Source organism: Nuphar pumila, chromosome 9, assembly GCF_984573655.1.
Source record: "Nuphar pumila chromosome 9, dmNupPumi1.hap1.1, whole genome shotgun sequence".
NCBI classification, from domain to species: domain Eukaryota; kingdom Viridiplantae; phylum Streptophyta; class Magnoliopsida; order Nymphaeales; family Nymphaeaceae; genus Nuphar; species Nuphar pumila.
The window spans coordinates 6438886-6451908 of NC_143257.1; the positions used below are offsets into that span (position 1 = coordinate 6438886).

Below are 13023 nucleotides of genomic sequence, written 5' to 3' on the forward strand. Positions count from 1 at the left end.
AAATTTGCATGTTCAAAGAGTGAAAAGGTCCTTTTTAAATAAAAAAGTTACTATTTTAGACATCGATGGATTTTGGAAAAAGCTGTTTTTGGACATCCATGGATTTTGGAAAAAACTATGTTTTTGGACAACAATGGATTTTTGAAAAGTTACGATTTATATCGGTCATAATCGCAGCTCGATTCGTTGAATAACACGAGTTTGGAATAAAAAATACTGCTTTTCACAAACTTCGGCTGAATTCACTCCACAAGAAAACAGGAAAACACTGTAGTTCGTCACTGTGAGCTTTTAACTATAGTGACGCTCAGTACCGTCACTAAAACCCCGACCTACCGAATAAAAAAAGAATGATGGCGATATGAGACAGGAGACAGACATGAGAAAGAAATGATGGCGATATGAGACGGGAGACAGACATGAGAAAGAAATGATGGCGATATGAGACGGGAGACCAGACATGAAGGAAAGAAATGATGGCGATACGAGTGCTGACCATAGTTCTTTCTCCGTTCCCCCTCACGAACGAAACCCGTTACCTAACACCCAGTATCCCTTCCCTCTCTCTCCGTTTTAGTTTCCGGCGGGGCATCGTCGGAATCTTCCGGCATGCTTCCTGCCTTTGTCTCCTTCCATTTCTTGCGATCCTTCACGGCTCATACGTGACCTCGAGAAGCGAGGGTTTCCGGTGACGTGAACGATGAGGAGCACCTCCACGTTGTGTCCTCTGGCTCGGAGGAGGAGGAGGAGGAGGAGATCGTGTCTCCAACCACGCGCAGAACGAGCTTGGCTTCGAGGTGAAGGAACGGCTGCGGCTGACGGAGATCCCATGGCAGTTGAAGGCCGCAAACTCGGTGAGCCTGATCGGCCGCAGAGGGATACTGGTCCACTTCGAGACGTTTTTAGACAGCATTTAGGAAGAAGATCATCGCAGAGGAAAAAGGATGGGAAAACAGAGGGATTGGGTTTAGGGCATTGAGGAGAAAAAAAGCTGATGAGATGACCAGGCGAAAGATGGTGGCTCCGGCGAGGGCCGTGAGGGGCGGCCTTGTTTCACAATGGCTTGGCTCCTCTCTCCGTAGTCGCCTTCAAGACCAACCTCCCGGTATTTTGCTTCTCTCTCTCTCTGGCAAACTCTTTTTGTACGCTTCTGGCTACTTCCTCTTCTGGTGTCTCATTTTTGTTTCTCTCTTGAAACCCTAATCTCTCTCTCTCTCTCTCTCTCTCTCTCTTCTTCTTCTTCTTTATTGCTTAACTAGCTTGTTCTGTTACTAACACAGGTCAGACTCCCATAGGAAGCCCGCGGACTCCAACCACCACAGCTCCTTCCTCAAGCCCACGCACTACTCTGGTTTCTCTATCTCTTTTGAGATAACATCACTTGAGTAAGATGTTCTGCCTTACGCAAGATCTGCATCTTTCATGTCAATCCGCACAATCTGTACGCAAGATCTGCATCTTTCATGTCAATCCGCACAATCTGTTGATTCCACACTCCAACTGACGGTAATGGGGCAAGGCAAGATTTGACTCCAATATATTGGAGTTTCAGGATATTGTAATTAAATACTTTTATGCTTGAAGTTTATTTTTCTGGTCAGTGGTTGCTGAGTCAGTGAAGAATCACGTCCTGGAGCAACATACCATACTTTCTTTCTTTTGTTTCCCTTTCTTAAATTATCCATTTTTGTCTATTATACTGTTAAGATAAGATTTCTACAGTCTCCCTTGTCTATCTTCTAGTTAGATGTCTCAAATAATTGCAGTCCAGAGTTTGTTGACTTTGTTCTTATTTACATGAGGCTGGAACAATGCAGACCCTGCTTTCCTTTTTTGTTTTGTTTTGTTTTTTGTCTTCATTATAAATATAACATGTTGGTCCTTGTATGAAATACATGCCCATTATTCATAATACGGGGCATCAAACTTAGGATCTGGATCTTTTGATTCTTGTCATCAATTTATATGCTCAGTCAATTTCTAGCAGGTGTCAGCTAGTAAAAAATGGAGTATCCATGTAACATAGCATGGGTGACAGTGGAAGAGCAAAATGCTTCTACTGGCTTGGAGGTTTTATTCCTCAACTCTGTTGTGGAAGAGATTTGTACTATTACATATAAAGATATCACTTCAGTTTGTTTGGAGAGCTTGTAAAATGATAGATGATAAGTGCTCCTGGAGAAAAAAAATCACTAAGAAAGTTGCAGCAAATACGGGGCCTAGTGATGCATCTTTGGATAATTCAAGCAGTCGGGATGAAGATCAAATAAATATCTGAATTCATTTATTTGTCTTTTAACTTTATTCAGGAACAAGAAAATGACATCTCCAATTGAATCCTTTAATCATCATAAAATATTACATCAATAGAAAGATGACAGGTTCAGTGAATTCCTTTTTCTATGTTAGAGGGAAACTAAATGCTCATTTCTGTATTAAATGAGAATGAAAACAGACCCTCTTGTCAGGAAACTGCCTAAGAAAAAAATAGGTCTGGAATTGACGTCAATATTTCTTTTTCTCAAACTTTTTGGACTGTGTGATTCAAAAGGGTGCGCATTTATGCTGTTAGGCTTCTGTTATGGGAATTTATGCATGAATTGTTGCTCATTCTAAGTTGTAAGCACTGATTATACTCTCAATGTGTTGTACTATAGGAGAACAAATTTTTTATTTGGTGTGGTTATTAGTATGGGATGCTCAAGCTGATAGAACAACATGATGCTGAAGGAAAAAAACTTCATCTCAGGTCTGCTTCCTATACTCTCTCTTTTCTTTACATATTTTGCTTGATCGGTCGAAACATATTTTACTTAATGTACCTTGTACTTATACGTTGGCTTTGTATAACTTTTTTAATATTTGCAAATTGAGGATAATATATAATTTCAATTAACTGTTTATTGCAGAAATCTTCTACTATGAGTGCAGAGAACTACTTGTTGATTGAAAATACATCAGAACACATTGTCACTCAATCTGCATATAAACATGTACAGGTATTTTATGGCAGGATTCACAAATTTTCTTGATAGATCTGACATGCAAAATATGGATATAAATATGTGTTTGCATGGAATTATTACAGTTTTTCTGCTCATTTTGGCACTTCACATGGAAATGTTTAGATGAAATGAAACATATATAGATAGTTATTGCTATTAATAGAAATAGAATTTCAATCCACAGGATTTCTAATCATTTTCATATTTTTGAGCATTCTTATCAGCCAATTCACACAATGTTTTTTGGTCCTGCAGGATAGGTCTCAACTGCTGCATTTGCAAATATACAAGACTATAGTAATTTAAGATACAACAATTGGAATATATTATCATATTCTTTCTTGTTTAAGAGCATATATATATATATATATATATATATATATATATATATATATATATATATATATATATATATATATATATATATAGAGAGAGAGAGAGAGAGAGAGAGAGAGAGAGAGAGAGAGAGAGAGAGAGAGAGAGAGAGAGAGAGAGAGAGAGTACAGTTCGTCCATGTTGAGTGTCATGGTTGCGCATGAAATAGGTTCAACCGATCTGGAAGATAAACACATTATAATGATGCTAGTCAGAAGATCAAATTCTGGTCTTCTTTTGAAAACAACCATTTTTTATCTTCTTCTATAAGGAAGACAGAAGGTTTGTGTGGGATATGCTTTGGTTTTTCTTAACAGCAACATAAGCAGATGCTAGAATTTTATGTTGAAAAACACCTTCTGCTTTGAAGTTTAGCTTATCCTTGCTGGCATGTCTCACTGACTATGATATTATCTTGGTTTAAATTAGACATATCTGAATCTTTTAGATACAAAGATATGGGCAAGTCATTTTCTTATTTGTATTTTTTGGTTCTATAAATTTTGATTATTAGGTTGTAACCTGCCTCTGTCAACCAAGCTAAGGGCCAATATTCGGAATCAAAGGAGGTGCTGCAGGCGGAGGCTACAGTCAAGTGATTCCCATGGATGAGTGCAATTTGCATTTAATAGAAGATATTCATGCAATTACTGCTGAAAACAACCCTCTTGCTGCTGCAATTCACACTCGAGTTTTCCATGAGGCATCCCAGTTGGCGACCATAGCCTATCATTGAAAACCATTTGTTTCTATTTGTTGGATAGAGCATATCATCAGATAGTTTGTTGGATAGAGCATATCATCAGATAGTTTGTTGGATAGAGCATATCATCAGATAGTTTGTTGGATAGAGCATATAGCTATCTGATGATACCAGTGTTATAAAAAATGCGCCTTGAGGCACAAAAGGCACACCTCGCTTTGAGGCGTGGCCCTCTGTGCTTCAAGGCGCAAGCCTGAGGCGCAAAATATATATTTTTTACAACAAGATTTCTGAGGCATAATCTTCTTGAAACTGGTTATGGCCCCTAGGGATTTGCATTTCTTTAGTTTTTATGAGTAATTATTGGTACTGTTCTTGTAAATGAAATGTTGGCTGCTTCGTTTATGAGTAGGGAATCTATCATGCTCCATTGGAATTAATTTCTTTTCATAGAGCCCAACAACTGACATTGATTTTGATTTACAGTAGTTTGAATTATTTCTTATGAACCCAGTAGTTGACGATGATTTTGATTTCAACAGCTTGAACTATTTGCAATTGAATTTTTTGTATTATTTATTTTATAAATCCTAGCATGTTAACGTTAATGTTGTTAAATTTACAACATCTTGATTCTTATTCAGTTGGAATTTCTTTTCATAAAACCCAACATCTTAGTGCTAATGCTGTTTGTAATTTTCTTTTTCATACAGTTTGGATGGCTTGTCAAAAACCCCAGTAGTTAGCGTTAATGCTAGTTTTGATTTCAGCAGCTTGATGTCCTTTGTAAAACTGAATATATATATATATATATATATATATATATATATGTACAGTAGTTTTATCTTTATTTTATTTGTGGGTGTTGGTTTTAATCATAACACAATATATAGATGTTTGCTATAAAAGTTATGTTGCTAGAATTTCTGTTGATAAATTCATTATCGATAAAGTGTATCTCTGCTGGAATTTCTGTGGATATAAATCCCTATGGTTAACATGATTGTTGCTGGGATTTCGGTTGAGAAAATCTCTAGTGTCAACGTGTGTTTCTGTTGAGATTTGCCTTGAAAAAGTCTCTATTGTTTAAAGTATATTTCTGTTGAGATTTTTTGTTGAGAAATCCCTGCTATAACATAGATTACTGCTGAGATTTTTGGTTGAGAAAATCCCTATAGTCAATGTTAAATTCTGTGAGATTTATGTTTAGAAAACCTTAATCTCATGCATTTCCAGTTATTTCAGTTATGTAATCAGTTTCGTAGTGTATTACTATATTTTAACTTTTGTTGGTTAATCTCGTATATTTTTTAGTTATGTAATCAGTTTTTAGTATATTTTAACTTTTGTTGGTTAATCTCATATATTTTCCAGTTATGTAATCATTTTTTTAGTCACATTTTTATGTTAATCTCATATTTTTTAGAATAATCTCATATATTTTAACTTTTGTAGGTTAATCTCATATATTTTCCAGTTATTTCAGATATGTAATCAGTTTCTTAGTATATTTTAACTTTTTTTGGTTAATCTCATATATTTTCCAGTTATGTAATCAGTTTTTAGTTACTTTTATATGTTAATCGCATATTTTTTAGTACTTATTTGAGATTTTCTATTTCTTATTGGTTGTTATTTCATCAATAAAGTATTTCTTTATTTATTTGTATTTTTAGATATTTTTTGTTATAATTTTTTTAATGTTTTCAAAAAAAAATTTGAGGCTTATGCTTTACGCCTCACCTCAATTTTTGATGGAGCGCCTCGCTACGCCTCAACGCTTTTCACAACACTGATTCAACATTAATCAAATGAACTGAAGTTTGGGCATGTAGTCACTATCAAGCTGGGCATTAGAGGTGATTGCCATTTTTGTAATGTGAATCTGCAAAAGTAATTATTGTTTGGGTGACTTATACCTTTTTTTAGTAGGTATGCTTCTCTCATATATATGTTTGGGCATTATTGTGATTGCCATTTCTTTCTGCTTTTGCCATCTCATAGACAGAAAAAATTGTGTTACAAGCATAGGTCCTATGGTACATAAGCATATATGTGGAGTGTTGGCATAATTGTGCATATTCTTCTATGTGGAGGCTGCCCTTTCTAGGCATGAACTGAATCAGGTATATATTAGATTGTGTACTGGTTTGGCTTGGTCATAAATATTAGAATGTGGACTTGTTTGGCTTGGTCATAAATAGTAGACTGTGGACTGGCAACCTTGTTCCATGCTTTTATTTTAGGATGCTTCAGTGAGTTTTTTTTTTTCTTGTAGAGTTTTTCAATATGAAAATAAATAAATACATACATATTAAGTTCCTCAATAGCTCATTGGTAAAGCGTAATCAACTGTGAACTGATTGATCGTAGGATCGAATCCTACTTGGGGAGATTTATTGATTGACATATATATATATATATATACACACACACACACACTTCATTTTGTTTCATCAAAACTTATTTTGTAGATCCTTAAACATCTTTGTACTCCTCGAGTGGACATAGTATCTGAATCTGTGTGCTTGTGTGAATAACTAATCTCGTAAGGCCTGATCACTTGAGACCTATATCTTCCCATAAACTTGATGGTCTCGTCCTCATTCCGGATAAAATGGGTCTCTGGATTCTGCACAACAACCATAAATTTCTCGAATTTCATGTTCAACTTCTAAAACTGGGCAATTATGCCAAACATCACTGGTCGTACACCTAAGTTCAAATACTGGATTCGTCCAGACTCATCCACGAATGGCTGCTATGCTATAAGCTTCTCTACTAGTCTTCATGCTGAAAGCATCAACGACTACATTCGCCTTACCTGGGTGATAGCTGATGAGAAATCATAGTCCTTTAGGAACAACTACCTTCTTTGCCTCATATTCAACTCCTTCTAGGAGAACACATATTTGAGATTCTTATGATCAGAGAAAACTTCAAATTTCTTGTCATAAAGGTAATGATGCTAGATCTTCAGAGCAAACACTACGGTCGCTAACTCAAGGTCATGTGTGGAATAATTTCGCTCGTGAATTCTTACTTGTTTGGAGGCATAAGCGATCACTTTCTCATATTGCATTAGTACGCAACCTAACCCAGTACCTAAGGCATCACTATACACAATGAAGCCTCCTGATCCACTAGGCAATGCCAACACTGGCATTGGCATTGTGGTCAGTTTCTTCTTCAATTCCTGAAAGTCCTCCTTACACTGAGGATTTCACACGAACTTGGATTTCTTTTTCAACAGCTTAGTAATGGGAGCCACATTACTCGTGAAATCTTGAATGAATCAATGATAATATCTGGCTAATCTTAAGTAATTGTGTATCTATAAGACAATCATAGGCTATTCCTATGACAACACTGTTTCAACCTTAATTGGAACTACTTCCACGCCATTGCCAAAAATGATGTGCCCCAGAAATATGTGGTGTACTTATAAGATCCCAAGGATTTCATAGATATTAATGATGTTCCCTTAACCTTTGCAGAAACCATTGAAAGTGATAGATCGACACATTGGATCAATGCCATAAAAGAAGAGCATGACTATAACAAAGAACCAAGTGTGAGATTTAGTATCTCGACTTGATGAAGGCAGACATGTTAGTTGTAAGTCTTTAAGACCAAAACATACTCTAAAGGGCGAGTGGAGAGGTACAAGACTAGGCTCGTTGCAAGGAGATTTACCCAGATGTGAGGCATTGATTATAATGAAACATTTTTTCTTGTCTCAACTAAGGAATCGTTAAGAATAATCATAGCCCTCGTAGTTCATTTTAATTTAGAGCTACATCAAATAGAGATATGAAAACTGCTTTCCTGAATGGGGATATGGAAGATGGGGTATATATGCAATAACCTCTTGGTTTTTTTGTAGATGACTCAAACAATTTAGTTTGCAAATTGAAGAAATCAATCTATGGACTTAAACAAGCCTCCCACTAATGATATAAAAAGTTCAATCATGTGATTTTGAATTTTGGATTCACTGAAAACAATGTTGATCAATGCATATACCTTAAGGTTAGTAGGAGTAAGTTCATAATCTTGGTTTTGTATGCATGATATTTTTCTTGCAACTAATGGTTTGAGTTTATTATATGAGACAATAATTTATTTTCTTTCATTTTGATATGAAAGACATGTGTGTCACTACTTATGTCCTTAGAATTGAGATCCGTCGTAATATAACTAAGGGTGTACTCGACTTCTCTTAGAAATCCTATATCCTTAAAGTTCTTAAAATATACATGATGAAGAATTGTTCTCCAGGTTCAACACCTATAGTAAAAGAAAATAAATTGAGCCTAAAGAACTGTCCTCAAGATGATAATGAAATGACTCAGATGACAAGCATCCAGTATGTTTTGGCAGTTGGGAGTTTGCAATATGGGCAGACCTGCACGCGACCAGACATCGCATTTGTTGTTGAGATTGATAGATATCAGTCTAATCCATACATTGCACACTGGAAGGTTGCGAAGAAGGTCATGCACTATTTGCAAGGAATGAAGGATTATATGTTGACATACAGAAAGGTAGATCACCTCGAAGTCATTGGATACTCGAATCCAGATTTAGGAGGATGTCTTGACAATAGAAAGTCTACTACGAGATACATCTTCCTGTTAGAAGGTGTTGTTGTCTCGTTGAGAAGCGAAAAACAATCTACAACGGCAGCTCACACCATAGAGGCATAATTCATCGCTCTATACAAGACTTCGTCTCAGGCCATATGGATAAGAAATCTTGGTATAATGGACTCTATTGAGAGGCCACTAAAAATCTTTTGTGATAACGAAGCTCTTGTGTCTTTATCTAATAACATCAAGATCTCCACTTCGTGTAGACATATGAAGTTAAAGTACTTTGTTGTTAAAGAAAGAACAAAGAATCATTTAGCATGTATTGATACAATTGTCACAAAGAAAATGACTCTGGATCATCTTACTAAAGGGTTATTATCGAGATTATATTCCCAACATGTAATGAGGATGAGTCTATTTGATTCCTTGTGATGTATGAAAATACATCATGGTTTTATGTGATCACATTTCTAAAAGTAAATTGATTTTATATGTTTTGTACGTTATTGATTTTTGTGTAAAGTGTCTCTCATTTGTGAAGAGAGAATAACAAAATAACAATATTAAAAGGACCAAAGGAATGGGTTAGAGACCAACCTGTTCATAAAGGTACTCTTAACATGCTAAACACTTAAAATGAATAATATTGTAGTACATGGAAATATGACATCTCATATAAAGATGTTCATCTCTATGACTCGTATGATTCATTTTGTAATTTAGTACATGTGAACCCACATGAAAATTGTTTCGAGATAATAGTAAAGAACCTCAATAATGTCAAGTAGGAGAATGTTAAATTTTTTGAGTCGGGATCCAACCTAGATGTGACCCATATTTATCTGGTCACATCAAGGGTTTCAGTTGTGGAGGCTACAATGCGAAAGGGTCTCATAAGTGTCCATGCATTGAAACCTCCCATTAAACCCATTAAGAGCTCTCCCACTATAAGTAAGACTCCATGAAATATTGATCAGGGTTACATGAGTGATACCTATTTCTCTCATTCTCTGGGGTTCAAGGGTCCTGCTCACCTCTCGACAGAATGGCCTGGGCTCATCGAGGGCGTCAATTGGCTGAGGAGAATGCCGACAACCCACCTCCACTGAAGCTTCGTTCAAATCGGCCATGACTGCTTCCGGTACGTGATGTTCTCCTCTGCCATTTATGCTAACAGGTGAATCCTCCCTGCATCTCTTCGACCTCTTCAATCTATCATTCTATTGATGCTCTGGCAGGACCCATAGTGCATAACCCAATTTCTGCCACTGATGATGTTGGCAAAAGGTTATGCCATGAGTAGCAGGAGGAACTGGTGATGTTGCAAAGGAAGTAGAGGATAAGCATGTTGCCAATAAGAAGGAAGTGATTTCAGGAAATGTTGCAAGTGGATTGCAGTTACTAGTTGAACAAAGGGCCATTGGAAAGGGGCTAACCCACCCAGCAGAGAGGGAGAGAGATGCACTCTTTCAATGTGGATCCCGCAATCAACCACTTGTGAGGAGATGAGCTCCAGCCATTAATCAGACAGGTGAGAGAGACCCTAAGTTTTTTCACAGTGAGGTAGAAAATAGAGAGGGGTAACCATGCAATTTAATAAACCAAACCACTGTTAGGCCATGGTAAACTAAGGGCAGTGTGTGTTTGATAACCAAGGCAGGTATTTATAATTTCTCAAATGTTAGGAATGTGTTTGTAAATAGATGAAAAGTTAGGCGTGTTTTTGTAATTTTTTTGCCTAACTCAACAACAACTTGACAGTTGACAAGAGCTTGCCAACCGCTACAGTCAACAATGACATTGTAGTTTATCCTGTTTCGCCTATCATAAGCATGACAACTTTAAAATGACCTTGAACCATTGCATTGACACGAGGCCCAATTTTCATGGATAAATATATTCTGGACTGCTACTTGATGTCTGTAGAATTATAGCCACTTTGTCCACGGATTACACCATTCAATCTGTCCCTTCTAATTCATACCTTCATAGCATCAACCTTTTTGTGCTGCTGATTTTGTTTTCATCATCGGCATATTTTTCAAGATCAAGTTCCTGGTGCCTATGAAGTAGACCCTGGAAAATTATGGTATGCAGCAAGGTCTGCTTAGTAGTGAGAATATGTGTGAACACTTGTAATTACAAACTGGTGCCACTAGAATGAAAAGCTACTACAATATAGATTGTCATATTACAAAATTGCTAATAACCATTTTCATCCATCCCAAGAAGCAAAGGCTTCAACATGCTATCATCATAGATAGGAACAGCTTTTATCCACTGGATGATAAAGGAAAACTATGCAGAAACTTAGGTTCGTCCACCCCATTTATAGAAATGGCAAATTATGATTGACTTCAAAGTGTTTTGTACCTCCATCAAACTGAGCAACTTTAACATTATGTATTTTGATGAAGTGGTATTTTTTTTTCTTTTCATGCTCTAAATCCTTTTGATGTACATTTTGTGGACACCACATATGTAGGGGTTGAAAGTTTTTTTCACCTGTGGAGAAAAGAGAGAGAGGGAGGGAGAGAGAGACGAAGAGAAAACCCAAAGCTTTCGGCTGTTACCATTTTTTTTTCATATCTAATCGTGACCTAAATAGTGTGTTTTATAATGTTACAACACATAGGTATGGATCCGGGTCTGGTGTATCTAGACCCGACAGTCAAAGTGAGTTACAATGCATAAGTATACGTGGATCGGATCGGATCCGGATCCTTTTTCACCCCCCTCAAGTTGATCATGGTTTTGTACCATGAACAACTTGCCTTTAAGCATCCAAAAACGATCCTTTGTTAACCCTTTGGTAAATAGATCTGCAACTTGTCTTTCAGTATTGATGAACTCAGGCTCAATCTCTTTTTCTTCAACCTTCTGTCTCACAAAGTGTTGGTCGATCTCAATGTGCTTGGCACGACTGTGATGTACGGGATTGAATGACATGTTGATTGCACTTTGGTTGTCACATAGCAAAGTAGTGTGGGAAATCTTTTCTCCTACTTTAGTTAGTAGATGCCTGATCCATGTGACTTCGGCAGTAGCAACAACCATAGATCTATACTCAGCCTCAGTGCTTGATCTAGCGATGGCCTTTTGTTTTCTGCTGCTCCAAGAGACTAATTTTTTTCCAATGAAGACGCAATATCCTGATGTAGATCTTCGTTCATCAGGATCTCCTGCCCAGTCTGCATCACAATATACAGTGAGTTCGTGCTCATCTTTGCCATATGACTGTGGTGAATATATCAATCCATCCCCAATAGTCCCTTTCAGATATCTAAGGATCTTCTTGATTACTTCCATATGTCCAGTACGTGGCGCATGCATAAATTGAGACACTTGATTGACTGAATAAACAATATCAGGTCTGGTGAATGTGAGGTACTGTAACATTCCTATTATGCTTCGATACCTGGTGGGGTCATCATACAAATCTCCATCCTGAGCGCTAAGTTTTTGATGAAGCACACTCGGACTTCCCAGAGGTTTGCAGTCTTGCATGCCTGCCTTGCTGAGAACGTCTACGGTGTACTTGTGCTGAGTGAGTGTCAAGCCATGAGCCTGGTTATCAACTTCTACACCAAGAAAATAACGTAGAACTCCAACATCTTTCATTTTGAACCTCTGTCCTAGTAAGTCTTTTACTTCTTGGATGTGTGTCGCAGAGTTTCCTGTGATGACAATATCATCGACATAAATTAATAACAGAGTGTTCACAGTCTGACTTCTAAAAATAAATAATGAGTGGTCCAACATGGAACGTGAAAATCCATGTTTCTGAATCTCTAGCGAGAAGCTATCAAACCATGCGCGAGATGCTTGCTTCAGACCATAGATAGCTCTTTTTAACCTGCACACATGAGTTTTACAATTTTGTTCTTGATACCCAGGGGGTTGCTCCATGTTTAAATCCCCATGCAAGAATGCATTTTTTACATCAAGCTGACTCAACTTCCATCCATGTTCAACAGTCAGTGAAATAATAATTCGGATTGTTCCCATTCTTACAACAGGACTGAAGGTCTCATCATAGTCTTGCCCTGCTTCTTGAGTGAATCCTTTTGCCACAAGCCGTGCCTTGTATCGTTCAATGGTTCCATCTGGCTTGTACTTTATTTTGTAGACCCATTTACATCCGACAACATTTTTGTCAGGTGGTCTGGGAACAACTTCCCAGGTTCCACATTCATGCAAGGCTTGCATTTCATCATTCATGGCTTCTACCCACATGATGGACTCATCTTCCTTATTGAGAGCAGTTAAGAAGAGTTGAAGATCCAATGATAAATTGTTATAGCTAACCCACCTGTCAATGGGATGTCGTATGCTGTTTGATTTT

General features: G+C 37.1%; 1 long non-coding RNA gene across 1 annotated transcript; it reads left to right on the forward strand.

Annotated features, from left to right (window-relative positions):
• The first annotated feature begins 545 nt into the window (after positions 1-545).
• On the forward strand, positions 546-3042 carry LOC149828321 (uncharacterized). The gene is made up of 4 exons (XR_016434016.1): positions 546-1105; positions 1281-1351; positions 2658-2749; positions 2910-3042. It is a non-coding gene; the product is annotated as an uncharacterized LOC149828321 (long non-coding RNA).
• Positions 3043-13023: the final 9981 nt, after the last annotated feature.